The sequence below is a fragment of the Coptis chinensis genome, chromosome 2 (assembly GCF_015680905.1).
Source record: "Coptis chinensis isolate HL-2020 chromosome 2, ASM1568090v1, whole genome shotgun sequence".
NCBI lineage: Eukaryota > Viridiplantae > Streptophyta > Magnoliopsida > Ranunculales > Ranunculaceae > Coptis > Coptis chinensis.
The window spans coordinates 14088929-14103436 of record NC_141457.1 but is presented as its reverse complement, the minus strand read 5'-3'; positions in this window follow the sequence as shown (position 1 = coordinate 14103436).

Below are 14508 nucleotides of genomic sequence, written 5' to 3'. Positions count from 1 at the left end.
TAGATCTGGTCCCAAGAGAGAGGGGGGTCCCCCCTCACTGGAACCGTTAGAGGAAATGGAAATTGTGGGAGGCAGCTCGCCAAAAACCACTTTCATCGGCACCTTGTTGAGTTCTAAAGAGCGTCAGGCTCTAATACAGTTCCTCTGAGAACACACAAATGTGTTTGCTTGGTCACTAGAAGAAATGCTAAGAATTGACCCCCACGTGGCATGCCACCAGCTCAATGTCCGCAATGATACAGTAGTAGTCAAGCAGAAACCGAGAAGGATAGGTGCTGATAGGTCCAAAGCGGTAAAAGCCGAGGTTGAAAAACTAAAGGCAGCTAATATTGTCAGGGAGATCAATTTCCCCACCTGGATCTCTAATATTGTCCTAGTACGTAAGAAAAATGGGTCATGGAGAATATGTATTGGCTTCACGGATCTAAACCGCGCATGTCCAAAAGACAGTTACCCTCTACCACGGATTGACAAATTGGTAGATGGGACAGCTGGACATGAACTGTTATCTTTCACAGATGGGTTATCTAGCTACAAACATATCCCATTGCATGAGGAAGACCACAAGCATGCAAGTTTCACAATCGAGGATGGACTGTACTGTTAGCAGGTCATGCCATTCGGACTGAAAAATGCGGGTGCCACGTACCAATGCTTGATGAACAAAATGTTTGAAAAATTAATGGGAGACATTGTGGAAGTGTATGTAGACGATCTCCTAATCAAGAGTCTGAAATGGGGAGATCATCTCTCCCACTTGAAGCGTGCATTTGACGTTCTCCGAGAGTATCGCATGAAACTCAACCCTGCGAAATATGCTTTCTCTATACCATCAGGGAAGTTTTTAGGATATCTGGTTATGAAGCGAGGAATAGAGGCAAACCCAGATCAGATCTGGGCGCTCATAGAAATGCCTTCACCCAAGAATATGAAAGAGGTTCAAAAGTTTACAAGCAAGTTAGCAGCTCTGAATAGGTTCATCTCCAAAAGTTCAGATAAGTGTAAACCTCTATTTCAGTTACTCAGAAAAAATACCTCCTTTGCATGGACAGAAGAATGCCAAAAAACATTCAATCAACACAAAACATATCTGGGGGCACCACCAATCCTCTCCAAGCCAATTGAGGGAAAAGTTTTGGGTCTTTATCTTTGTTCATTTCACTATGGTATCAGTTCTGTACTGATACGCGTAGATGAAAAGAATGTTGAAAAATCTATCTATTTCTTGAGCCGAACAATCCTACCAACAGAAACAAGATATCCTAAACTCGAAAGAGTTGCTTTAGCCCTTGTTTTTGCAGTAGAGAAGTTATGACCCTACTTCCAGTCCCACACTGTCAGGGTAATCACCGAATACCAGTTACGATCAGTTCGATCTGGAAAGGTCGAACAGATCAGGGAGGTTAGCTAAGTGGTCCGTGCAACTATCAGAATATGATATTATATATGTTCCACGAATCTCAGAGAAAGGTCAGGCACTAGCAGAATTCTTGGGAGATTTCCCAATGACCTACATTGGGTACGACTCAACAACCAGTTCAGATGAAGGCATCCTACCTGAACCTCCAAATGCCCATCCAGACCCATGGGAGTTGAGCTCCGGATGGTGACTGTTTGTGGATGGGTCATCAAATGACTGAGGTGTAGGAGTGGGAGCTGTATTAGTTACTCCTGACAACATGTGACTGGAGAAATCCATCCGGTTGGGTTGGAACGCCTCTAACAACGAGGTAGAATATGAGGCGACACTTGCTGGCCTCATAATGGCTCTCGACCTGGGCCTAATACACCTCACAGTGTTTAGTGACTCACAATTGGTTGTGTTCCAAGTTGATGGAGGATATGAGGCTAGAGACGAGCGAATGTCCAAATACCTGGAACTGGTAAGGGGTCTACAAGGCAAGTTTGAGAACATTCAATTCTATCAGCTGCCTCAATCAGAAAATCAACATGCAGATGCTTTGGCATATGTTGCCTTAATATTGGGCAACAACGAGTCTCGTTCTATCCCGATAGAGTTCCAAGAGAAATCCAACATCCAAGCACTCACAGTTACAATAGTTTGTGTTATTCCAGCCATCACTCCAAATTGGATGGATCCATACAAATCCTACCTCAAAGATGGGACACTCCCTGAGGATAAGAATGTAACAAGGCATCTGCTTGCAAAGATACAAAGATTCACCCTCATTAAAGATGATTTGTACAAGAAGTCATTTCTGGGACCTCATCTCATATGTCTCTCCCCAGACCTCACTAAACAGGTTATGCGAGAGGTTCATGAAGGAATTTGTTGCAACCTCGCTGGGGGCAGAATACTAGCTCTCAAGATCCTAAGGCAAGGATACTTTTGGCCTTACATGCAAAAGGATGCATAGGTTTTTTCCCGCAAATGTGAAAAGTGTCAACGATATGCTCCGCTTATCCATGCTCCAGCAACGGAACTGCACCCATTGGCCAGACCATGGCCATTTGCACAGTGGGGAACTGACATTGTAGGACCTCTACCACCAGCTCCCGACAATGTCAGATTTTTACTGGTTATAACAGATTACTTCACAAAGTGGATAGAAGCAGTTTCCCTGGTCTTCATTCGAGAACAGGATGTCAGAAAGTTCAATTGGAACAATATTGTCTGCAGATTTGGCATACCCAAAGTTATCATCTCAAATAATGGGCAACAATTTGTTGGGGGATTGGTGGCTGAACTCTATGAGGAGTTTCACATTACCCATCTGTTTTTAACTCCAAGGTATCCGTAAGGCAATGGCTAGGCTGAAGCCTCTAATAGGGTTATTTTGGATAACATGAAACGTAAACTAGATGACGCTAAAGGTTTAGGAACTTCCTAAGGTCTTATGGGCATACCGAACTACACCCAGACGGTCAACTAGTGAGTCCCCATTTTCACTAACCTACGGAACTGAGGCTGTCATACCTCCTGAACTGGTAGCTACCACTCAGAAATCTAGCATTGTGCACACCCTAGACAATGAGGAATTATTATACAGAGAAATGGATCTCTTAGATGAAAAGAAGGAAAGTATCACACTGCACTTATCTGCCAATCAGCAGATTCTGAAAAGATCATACAATAAGAGAGTCTAGATTCGGTCTTTCAAATCTAGAGATCTGGTTTTACGCAAGATCCCAGAGCCCAACGACAAACTTGGGCCTAACTGGGAAGGATCATACATCATTGACAAGGTTGGTCGAACTGGTTTTTACTTCATACACATTATTGAAGGAGACGTTCTTGTCAAACTATGGAACACACAGGACCTTCGCAAGTACTATCAGTAAATTGTTTTTAATGCTTCTTTATGCATTGTTTACTCCTCTCCATGTCATCAATAAAGTTCTCCAAAGTGCCATCAAATTTCTTCCTTGCATCAGTTCTTTATTTATGATCCACACTGGACTAAGCCTTTAGGGAATTATCTTATCACTATCTGTTCAAGAATATTGTATGCCAATTTGCTTTCAAACCAGTGATACTGAGTATGGGAAAGTTGAATTGTACACCAGTTCCTTTCATATCCCCCCGCAGTTGGAACTATACGCCAGGTCTTTCAAACTGCGATTATCCTTGATGGGTTAAGCCTTTAGGGAATCGGACCACACTAATTGTTCAGTAAACTGTATGCTAGTTTGACTTGGAACAAGAGATAGTGTTCTTGAGAGCCTGAACTGTATACCAATTCCTGGAGCTCTCAATATATCAAACATAGGGGTTTCTGGGAAGATCTGGGTTGGATCCAGATCCTAGCACGTAATCATTGGCCTGGAACTATATCGGCATGATGGCACTGAGAAGGACTCCCCCACTGCTATTCGGGCGATAACCTATTCATTTTTTAAATAAATAAGACATGCCGTTATGAAACACAGTGTCGTACTCATGGCAACAAGTTACTTTCGCAAAGACATATGTCTCTATTGTGATCGAACTCTTACTTACAATTAACTTGAATGGCTTCCATGACATCCTGATCAGATTCTGGTTATAAATGTATGCATAAACTAGAAGAGCTACAGAGTTCAGTAAGTAAATAGTATGCATGCATAAACTAGAAGAGCTGCAGAGCTCAGTAAGTAAAATAGTATGTGAGTTATACAGCTCAATATTACAGACCCATAAAATAATTGTTTATGTGAATCATCAATCATCAATTGAGAGGCTTATAAAGCAGGGATAGAATCAAATTTTGGTTCACCATCAGTGCTTGTTTCTGCACCATCGTTACGAACTTTTGTTTCACTTTCAAGAACAAACTGTGTGGTTGGATAAGCTGGAATGGACAAAGGCTTAATAGAACACTGACCTGAAGCTGGAATGGACAAAAGCTGAATAGAACACTGACCTGAAACTAGAACTAGCAAAAAAGGAAGCTGAACGGGAGGCATGTCATCATCGGTGTCTTCTTCAGAAGATGAGGAGGCATCAGGCATAAGTTCTTCCTTGATAGCTGAGATACTGGTGTCTAGATCAGAAAACAAGATGAAAGGGTTGGTCACTCGCCCCTAATCATCCAACTGAAAGACATATCCAGTAGCCTCAATCGCTTCCCCAAACTTAACTTGTTTGGCTACGTCGAATGACTCTTCAGAAACATCAAGCACTTTTAGAGCAAAGCGAATGGCATTTTCAGCTGACCTCTTCTTCACCTCCTTCACCACTTGAGAATATAACTCAGAGGTCTCCACCAAGAGGTCACCAGCCTTCTTATTATAGCGAAGACGTTTCTCTTTTAGAACCCTTTCATAGCCTGACATGACCTCATTTGCATAGGTAATGGCTTGGCCAAGGGTCCTCATCTTAGTGTTCCTACTGTGAAGTTCCCCTTGGACCTGGTCATGTTTTGCTTGCAGGGTGGTGAAGTGGGAGCGTAGTTCCAAGAACTTCACTTTCCAAGTGGCAGCGTCAGAAGCTCATTTATGGGCTTTCCCTAAAGAGCTCCGAAGGTTGGAGATAGTGTCCTCATATTCTTGAAGCCAGTATCAGATTTCTTCTCTTTCGTCAAGAGCTGGTTAACCTAGATCTGCAGCTCCTCAGTTCTCTTCTCAGCAGCCTTTTTTGCCCAGATCAGCTCACCAGTAGCCATGGCATCAGTGGATGTATCGACAGAGGCCGCAAAGATGGGTTCTTTCATGGCCTAAAAATTATTCACTAACTGGAAAAGAATATCAGATGTGTAAGTAACACAATGATAGAAACCGAACATTGAACAGAGAAGAAAGTCTTACCTTGGCAAGGTGAACAGCAGATTGGTGATAGGACAGATCCAGGCTCCCAGCCATGTTGGCTTCAGCCTTGTCAATAGGAAGTCGCGCAGCTTCCAGAACTCCAAGCGTAATATCAACATCATTAACAGAGTGTTTGTTAGTAACAGGTAGTTCATCAGTTCATCCCTAATGCCTCATCTCCACAATCATCTCCCTTTCAGGGGAATCTGGAGATCTTGGCGAGAACGGAATGTCGTCACTCACCCCCCTCCTATCAATGAATTGAGGGGGAGGGAGAGCGACAATTACAGCAGTTGTTTCAGCAATGCCCTTCCCCTTGCGATTGTCAGGGAGGGAAAAGTCAACCGTTAGAGGGACATTGTCACCAGTTTGTTCAGAACCTGTGGGAGGATCTGGAACTGGTAGGGGTACATCTACTTTCTCAAAACCAGAATGGGGAATAGTCACAGGAACCTTAAAAATTGTTTCTTCACTAACAGAGAGAGGGAGAAACTTCATTTTCTTACCAGATGGGGGCAACATCAAAAGCAGAAGCAGGATTAGTTCTCTTCAGTTTATGACGGTTGGACGCACACACTTCCCTTTTAAAATTACTAGCCGCCAGCAGTTCATGAGACAGTTCAGGGCCTCTCCCGCCAGTGATCACACAATCATCACTGACAGCAGGCTCCTGAACTGGGCCCGATGTCGCAGCATCGCTAGAGGTGGCCACAAAACTCTTCTCCTTATGATTTCCTCTCCTTCTAGTAATCAAGGAGGATTCATCCTGAACTGGAGGAGGAAGAAGTCCCGCATCCTGATCCACAGGAGGGGGAAGTACGGTGCTCCCAAAATTCACAGTATTTATCCTGAAAGGGGAAAAGCCAGGGGACAGAGCCAGTAGTTCTTCAGCAGACATGTTGAAATATTCAAAAAGACGGGTGGGATCAAGAACTATCACCCAAGGCATCCTCTGTTCCTTGGGGATCTTCTTGATGAAGTCCACCATTGCAGCATCAGTAGCAGATAGTTGATTCCAGGGGAAAGAGTCATCTAAGGAATAATAGCAAAAAAAAATCAGGCGAAAAACTCTTGTATTAAATTACAAAGTTCCTGAGTAAGTAGACTTACTAGTTGGAACATGGGTGTACGTGTTTTCTAGGAATAGGAATTCCCATTGGCTCACCATCAGCATCAGAAGGACGAACGTCCCACGTATCACCCAGCACACGAAGGTGGTGATCAGCCCAGCCTTCGTCACTATGCTTCCCCTAAAAAAGATGATCGGATAGTTCTTGTCTCTTGTCATGAGATAATAGTATGATTGGTCTCGAATACATCGGACCTCATAAAAGTAACCAAACATCCAACTGTTCAGAGCGAATCCATGTCTCTTAGCAAGAAGGGCAGAATTCATGACAATTCTGTAGAACAGGGGTGCTGCCTGACCAAGAGCAAGATTGAAGTGAATCAGACACTCTCTTAGCAATGGGTGGAGGGGAAGAGTGAGTCCGGCCCTAAGCTGACCAACGGTGATGAGCGCCACTTCCTTATAGGCTAACTCATCAGATAACCTCCCCCATTCTAGGCCGATATCATCAGGAATGTGAAATTTCTCTCAGATCAGCTCTAGGGAGGAAAGATCTTTGAAGTTTACAAGTGACCAGTTGGGATTCATGATCGGAAAAGAATGAAAGTTTCAAGTTTTTGTTAAACCTTAACAGGAGATCAAAAGGTTCAGTATGCAGAGAAAAAAAAAGTATAAGAGGTAATGAGAGTTCTCTCACCAGATCTTTTATATACGGGAAAGATGGACGGTTACGATTAGCCCAAGCATTGCGTCATTTTGGGATGGAACTGTCATCATTACCTTTTTCGGGAAATGGCGTGCCTATTCGAGCTGTCTTTTCAGAGTCTTAATTAGTTTGATACATTAGCAGTTCCAGTAACAGTTTAGGAAAAAGATTCTCGCACCAAAAGCAGTATCGCTTCAAGCGCCCACGTGCTAGATGGCACGAGATGGGGCATCTGTAAGGGGGATTTCTCGTCATTGAAAAGACACTACTACAGAATGACACTTGTACCACTGTTTTTAAGTGTGGTATAAATATATTTACCACTGTTATACAACCGTGACAATAGGTGGTGTGGTATATAATAATAGCAAAACTGTGGTATATATGTTTAACGGATACCACGGTTTTTCAAAGAACCGTGGCTTGTATGCCCATTATATACCACGACTGTCAACAGAACCGTGGCATATAAGCTATTGAAACCGTGGTTTATATTAGTGTATGTGTTATAATACCGTGGTATATAGTTATACTAAACACTACGGTTTATGCCAAACTGTGGTATATATATATATATATATATATATATATATATATATTAATAATAATGCTAGTAACAGTCTTCCACTTAAAAACCGAACCTGCATAACAAAATTTACACATCCTGCCTACATACAACATTTCCATCTTCCCAACAAATTCTAAAATGTACAATAAACTATCAAACATTGCAAAAAAAGATAATAAAAATAAAATAAAAAACTTCCATTAATTTTTTGAGTGCACTAAGAAAACAAACTTCAAATTCCTTTTCATAAATTAAAAAGGTAAGACTCATAAATTAAACTGGAGGGGTCCGACCATAGCTAAAACTCATCCTCATTCACTTTCGACTGAAACACCCCATTTTCTTGGATGAACTGAATAATATCGAGTCGAACACCGTCAAGTTCATCTTGCGTGTATGTCTCCTTCAGTTCTAGTTAAGTTACATGGCTGACATATCCCTTATCTTGAATCACCTGCAAGAGAGAAACCGATAAGAACTTCCGCATTCTTGAGTGATGAATATCAACTATCAACCTTAATAGAACATAAAATAAAGAACATGTACTCGCACAACATAGACCAAAAAGCTAGTTTAGGAATATAAGTGATTGAATGCCGCCTTCTTTTAAAATCTTCAGTAGATTACCAACAACATTTAAGATTATTGGCTTGAGACCTAATGTGATGTATACATGTTTAAAGATAACACATGTCAAATGGTAGTGTAAAGTGCTACAAGCTTACAATGAGGTAGAGCAATCGAACTTGAGTAATTCTCAATGAATGACAGCAAAACTTAACTACAACTACACCACCTATTGGAAAAAAATTTTAAAAAAATAAAAATAAAAAATAACTACACCAGCCATGAGTCAATACTTGACGAAGTGAAAGAAAAAAAATATGAAAACACTTACTTTGGCCATGACTTAATGCCGAAATTCAGCAAACCTACAATACTATTGGCCGGTTTCATTCAGATAGATCCCTTACCACCACAAAGATATTAGGAGCATGCATGCATGCACCATTTAGTTTATTGCACCCACTTCAACCGTTTATCAGAAGTAAAGAGAAAGACATTCATTCAAGTACTAACCTGCAATTGTGCTCATTGCACCCACTTCAACTTGACCTCCTAAAGCTGCACAAAGAGCACTTCTTTGCACTAAAGCAGCTTTCTCATTACCACTACCTCGACGACTGCCAGGGTTGTGAAGAGCATTGAGCTCTAGCTCATCTTCAAGCCACTTCACAAAACTAACAACCTGCAAGGGACATTTCAAATTGCAAACTCAGATCAGGAACCAATCGAACATGACGAACTGCAAGATCATATAAAGTGGGGGAAAAGGGCTAGATTCTAGAGCTAAATGATCATATAAGAAGATAAAGTCTAAATTAGTTTAAGTAAAACCATAGGTTGTTTCAAGACCAACGCAAAGGTTAGTTTGATTATAAGGGAGTTTGATCACCTAAGTTTCTTTTATTCGTTTTTCTACTTCTTTGGCATGTCATCATTCTTGGATTGTGTTACATATTTAGTTGTATAATGCCTCCCCACCCTTGGTCATGAGTATGCAAACTCCAACGTGGAGCATGGAAATTTTCTGGATATAAAAAGCCAAGAAAAGGTAATCAAATTACATAAGGCTTCAATTCCCACTCACACACATACAATCTCAGTTCAAGAGTGTGTATCGAAAAAACATCTAAACATTTGAACACCGAAACCCAAGAAGAATTTATGTTGGTTAAAACATTTGAGGTAGACCACATGCACAACCAAAATATTTCAATGTCGGTCTAGCCATAAATAATAAGCACTCCAGGAAACTTTTCTAAACGCTATGCTACTCCAAGAAATCTTTTTCATATTCAATATATAAGTTTCATGACTCTTTTTGCTCTACTCATCCCTTATTTGTAGTAGAACTTATCTAGCTAAGATATTATATATCTTACCTAGCTAAGTTAAACACAAAGTAACACTTGATTGCCTTACTATTTAGACCTTATACATTCATTAATAATCACCCTATTAATAATCAACACATGCTTGTAAAAATAATCTACAAAAGTACCTTTGGTTTATCCTAATAATGGTACATTGCTAACCCTAACACTAACATCCACGGATCAATGATAGAAAGTTAAGTTGTCCATCATGCATATTAGCGGATTTGATGTTTAAACTCCCTTCCATGGTAAAAAAGTTAAAGTTATTCAACGAAAAACCACTGGAGGGGACTATAGCTATTGGTGGATAATATGGTGTCTTTGCTTCATTCATGAAATTTACATGTCCATGTAATGAAATGGAAATATCATGTAGGTTATGCATAAACTCACACCTGTTGTTATATAACTACCAATATTACCTTATTGACACAAACAATTAGTAGTGGAGGTTCTAAAGTCAAATTGAGAAAATGAGTTTGGAAAAACCTGTTGTCTACTTGTACCTTGGAGTCTATATGCAGTTCTACCCATCAATCATCTAGTTAAACCCCAATGAGTTGTCAAGAATAATAAGACCAAGGAGATATTAGCACCTAACAACTTTTGATAAGCAAAAAATGATACCTAGGTTTATGTAGTCATAACCAAGGACTGAGAAGCTAGTAGACACCATTGCATCAGCTGTGAATCAAGTATATAAGAACAAACCTAGAGAAAAAATGACATTGCTATCAAACTGTTAAGCGTCTGATGCTCAGCAATTATAGGCTGTAGCAAATAATACCTAGCCGAAGCAGCAATCAAAGAGCTAATAGTCCAAACCAGTCGCAATTTCAAACCCCCATTTGTATAAAACGATTCAGGAACACTCCCATTATCATCTGAACTATTACCAATAGCCCCAGTAACATTATTCTCCTTAGGAATAACTGACGATGTGCCTAAAATGAAACAGTTATCAAGCGATGAACCAAAATCCGCTCGCCATTTCAATAAAACAACATCCCCTATCCCCAATTCCCCACTGGGCAGCTCAATTCGAAGACTATGAATCTCGTTAAAATTCTTCAACACCTGTGTGAGTGAATGATGAATCACACCACTTGATGATGATCCAATCTCATCATCCGACGTGGAAGCAATAGTCGAATTTATAGACCCACCACTCGATCTTTTCGACGAACTAAGAAACTGTCCAATAGATTGTAGTGGCTTAACAATCCCACCGTAAAAGAATCTAACAAAACTCGAGAACACCACCCCTCGAACTGAAATTGAGGTTGAAGAAAGAGAAGCTATGAAAGTTTTTGAGTTTCTCTCCTGATTTCTCGTGAGTATTTTTTTTTCGGCAGCTTCTTTTTTCTCTCCTTAGCAAAGTCACCTAAAAGAAGACCCAAAAAACTTCAAGTGTGTTTGAAATGTATAATAGTTGTGCAGAACCATGCTCATCAACACCAATTACATTTCATGACGTCACCTCAATCTATCTTTTCATGCTTCTCATGAAGAACAGGATATGGCTGCAAAAGGTCATGGTTGACACATTCCACCAATTCCAAGCGAGCTCAGTTCTCTTCCAAAGCCCTTATTGGAAATTGCAAACCCTTGGTCAAGGCAAAGAATACAAAACTCAAAACACATCAAGAATGACTCAACCACAGAATTAATAAGAAGTTTGCTAACCTTGCAGTAAATGGCATGATGGGGAATTTTTGACTTATTTCACTGAAGATAAATCTTGAAGCTTTCATCTTTAAGTGATAGTTCTTGTCAACCGCTCTCTTATATATAGTAGTTTGTTTCTCATCTAAAAGTTTAGGATGAAATATTTTACATCTTAGTATAAAAAGGACACACAACAAAAGGAGTTGTCCTATAAAATTGTGAGCTAATAACATATGACACTTACCTTGCCGTCCCCTGTGCTTGTTACTATATCAACCGCATAGGCTTCATTCTCCTCAAATTCTGCATCGTCAACTTTGGTCTCAGGGTTGGATGCAATTAGAATGACTTTGTTCCCACCAATTACGAACTGCTTAAGCTAATGACTGAGAAAGCCTTCAACAATTTTGCAGTCATAAGCAGCTGCAACCTTCTGAATAGCTTTTGTTACGTCTTTGTTCTGCCATATTAACAAAGTTTCAGTAAACATATAATCAACCAAAATCTTCTTCCTTAAACATAGATTATGCCTATGAACACTATAAAAGAAAAGAGTACTGATACGTGATAAGCAAACCGACATACTATCAAATTAATTAGGGATTTTTTTTCTCGGTTTTCTTTTCTCTCTCCTTATTTCCCGTGAGTAATTTTTTCTCTCCTTATTTCCCGTGAGTACAAATTGGTTACTATCAAGCCAAATTGCAAAAAGAGATAAGAAGAAAGAAGGTTTTGGGGGACTCGTGGGGTTTAGAATCTTATTTGCGGGGGGACTCAATGTATAATTCCTTTTTTCTCTCCTTATTTCCCGTGTGTCTCCCGATATCCTGTGAGTAAAGTGTAGGCTGTTGACGCCTTGATGGTAACCTTTCGAAAATGATTGGCTTGGACACCCGATCTCAATGCTACCTATTAGTCCATCATGTAGACTTAGGCACTGGACATTCTAACATCTTGTTATTGGGCATTGCCAAACATTCAACTGAATTTGTATACTAAAGGCGGAACCCAACATATTAATCTGATTCACTTATGGATAAAAACCCATGTCACTTGATTACATCAATTTGCATAAAGGTAATCTCCCATCTTTGGCTTAACTCCCGTGAGTAAAAACTGGTTACTATCAAGCCAAATTGCAAAAAGAGATAAGGAGAAAGAAGGTTTTGGGGGACTCGTGGGGTTTTGAATCTTATTTGTGGGGGGACTCAATGTATAATTCCTTTTTTCTCTCCTTATTACCCATGTGTCTCCCGATTTCCTGTGAGTAAAGTGTAGGTTGTTGACGCCTTGATGGTAACCTGTCGGAAATTATTTGCTTGGACACCCGATCTCAATGCTACCTATTAGTCCATCATGTAGACTTAGGCACTAGACATTCTAACATCTTGTTATTGGGCATTGCCAAACATTCAACTGAATTCGTATACTAAAGGCGGAACCCAACATATTAATCTGATTCACTTATGGATAAAAATCCATATCTCTTGATTACATCAATTTGCATAAAGGTAATCTCCCATCTTTGGCTTAACAGAAAGGCTTTTCTTCCCACATTCAAACAATTTGTTCCACCAAGGAACAAAACTGAATTCCCTTTGGTAGAAGGAAACACCTCTCTCCTCCTCCAACATCTGAGCTGATTCAATAGGACTTACTAAGGATGCATTTCTGTACATCACAAAATTTGAAACTCTAAAAACAACACGCACCAAATTAAACACATGCAATTTGCATAGTAATGCTGAATAATTCTAATTACATGCTATTTTAGAGACATTAGTTTTGTGAATGTGAATTTATAGTCTTTAATTTATCGTTGAATAAATTGGTCCTCTATTGGAATTATTGGAATGTCGAACGAACCCAGCTTTATATTAAAGCATATAAAACCTTTTAAACTCCTTTTGGCCAGTAATATTTTAGACAAAACATAGTATATATATCACTAACATGTTATAGAATTTTAAGATCTAAATTATTAAAATTTGTATTCAAAGCAGGTAAAAAATCGATAAAATACCGAAAAAAATAGCTTGATTATATTAATTAAAAGAATATCAATTTATACAATTAAGAAAAACATTATCAAATCATGAGATGGGTATCTAAAATTTTAAATTGACTGGAGAAATTTATACAACACATTCAACAAATAGAAAGAGAGAGAATAGTAACCTGAACAAATCCACGCTGACACTATCATATTCCATGTAGGTTGTTGACGCCTTGATGGTAACCTGTCGAATGTATCCAATGTTCTTCTAACATAATTATCCTAGACAAAACCACTTTAAACAAATATCAACTCTTTTATACCTGTAACATCACATGTCGATCCAAGCAAAACAATCCCAACATTAGGACGAACATAGTCGTTTTAACCTTGAAATTTAACAACAAATAACTCAAAATTCACACAAACACAACAAAAACCAAACATAAAAGCATCCAAGTCTCAATTGCCAATTACCTTATACGCAACTCTGTTTCTTCAATTCAACTACAACACCCAAAAACCATAAATCAAACAACCACAACAGAATAATTAAAATATTTAGAACAAAAATTGGTGGAAAAATCTTACATGGGAATTTAAGTTCTGAAGGGAAAATAAACACTTTGGTGATGAGATCGAAGAAAGAATTAAAAGTTTGGTTTTTGGTTGGTCACCATTGAGAATAGAGAAACCCATGATTTGTGAAGATAGATGATTTCAGAGTTTTGATAGCAGTGAAGTTCGAGAGTTTGATATTATCTTCGTAGAAAACAGATTCGCGTTATTTACACCCAAATCGATTTATTGAGAATACAGATCAACGACCTTCTTCGTCTATTGCCACAATCGTTTTTTTTTTAATTGTGAGAGAGTGACCAAACTGACAAAGAGATTGAGAGGTACCTAAAGAGTTTTTTTTGGCAGAGTTGGGGTGTTTTGAAAAGAGAGTACGGAAAGAGAAAGTTTGTTTTTTAACTATTTTGGGTTACGAAAACAATTGAAATTGGCAAAAACGGGCGTATATTTACTTATTTTATGTCAAATTATTGTAAAATCTGATGTGTCAGTCTCAGAGAATAAAGAGGGGCTGACGTGGGCCACTGGAAGCATTCTCAACTACTCAGTATTAATGGTCTTTGATATAAAGTACATGCTAACGCTTTATAAACGTTAATAATTGTGTCACGGTTAAAAAAACATTACAAGTGAAAAATGAGAGCGTTACAAAATTACCCTTTTGGTGTAGTGGGGAATCCAATTTGAATGAGTTTCGTACTGTGTATTTTTTTTTCGCGTATTTAACTATTTGAA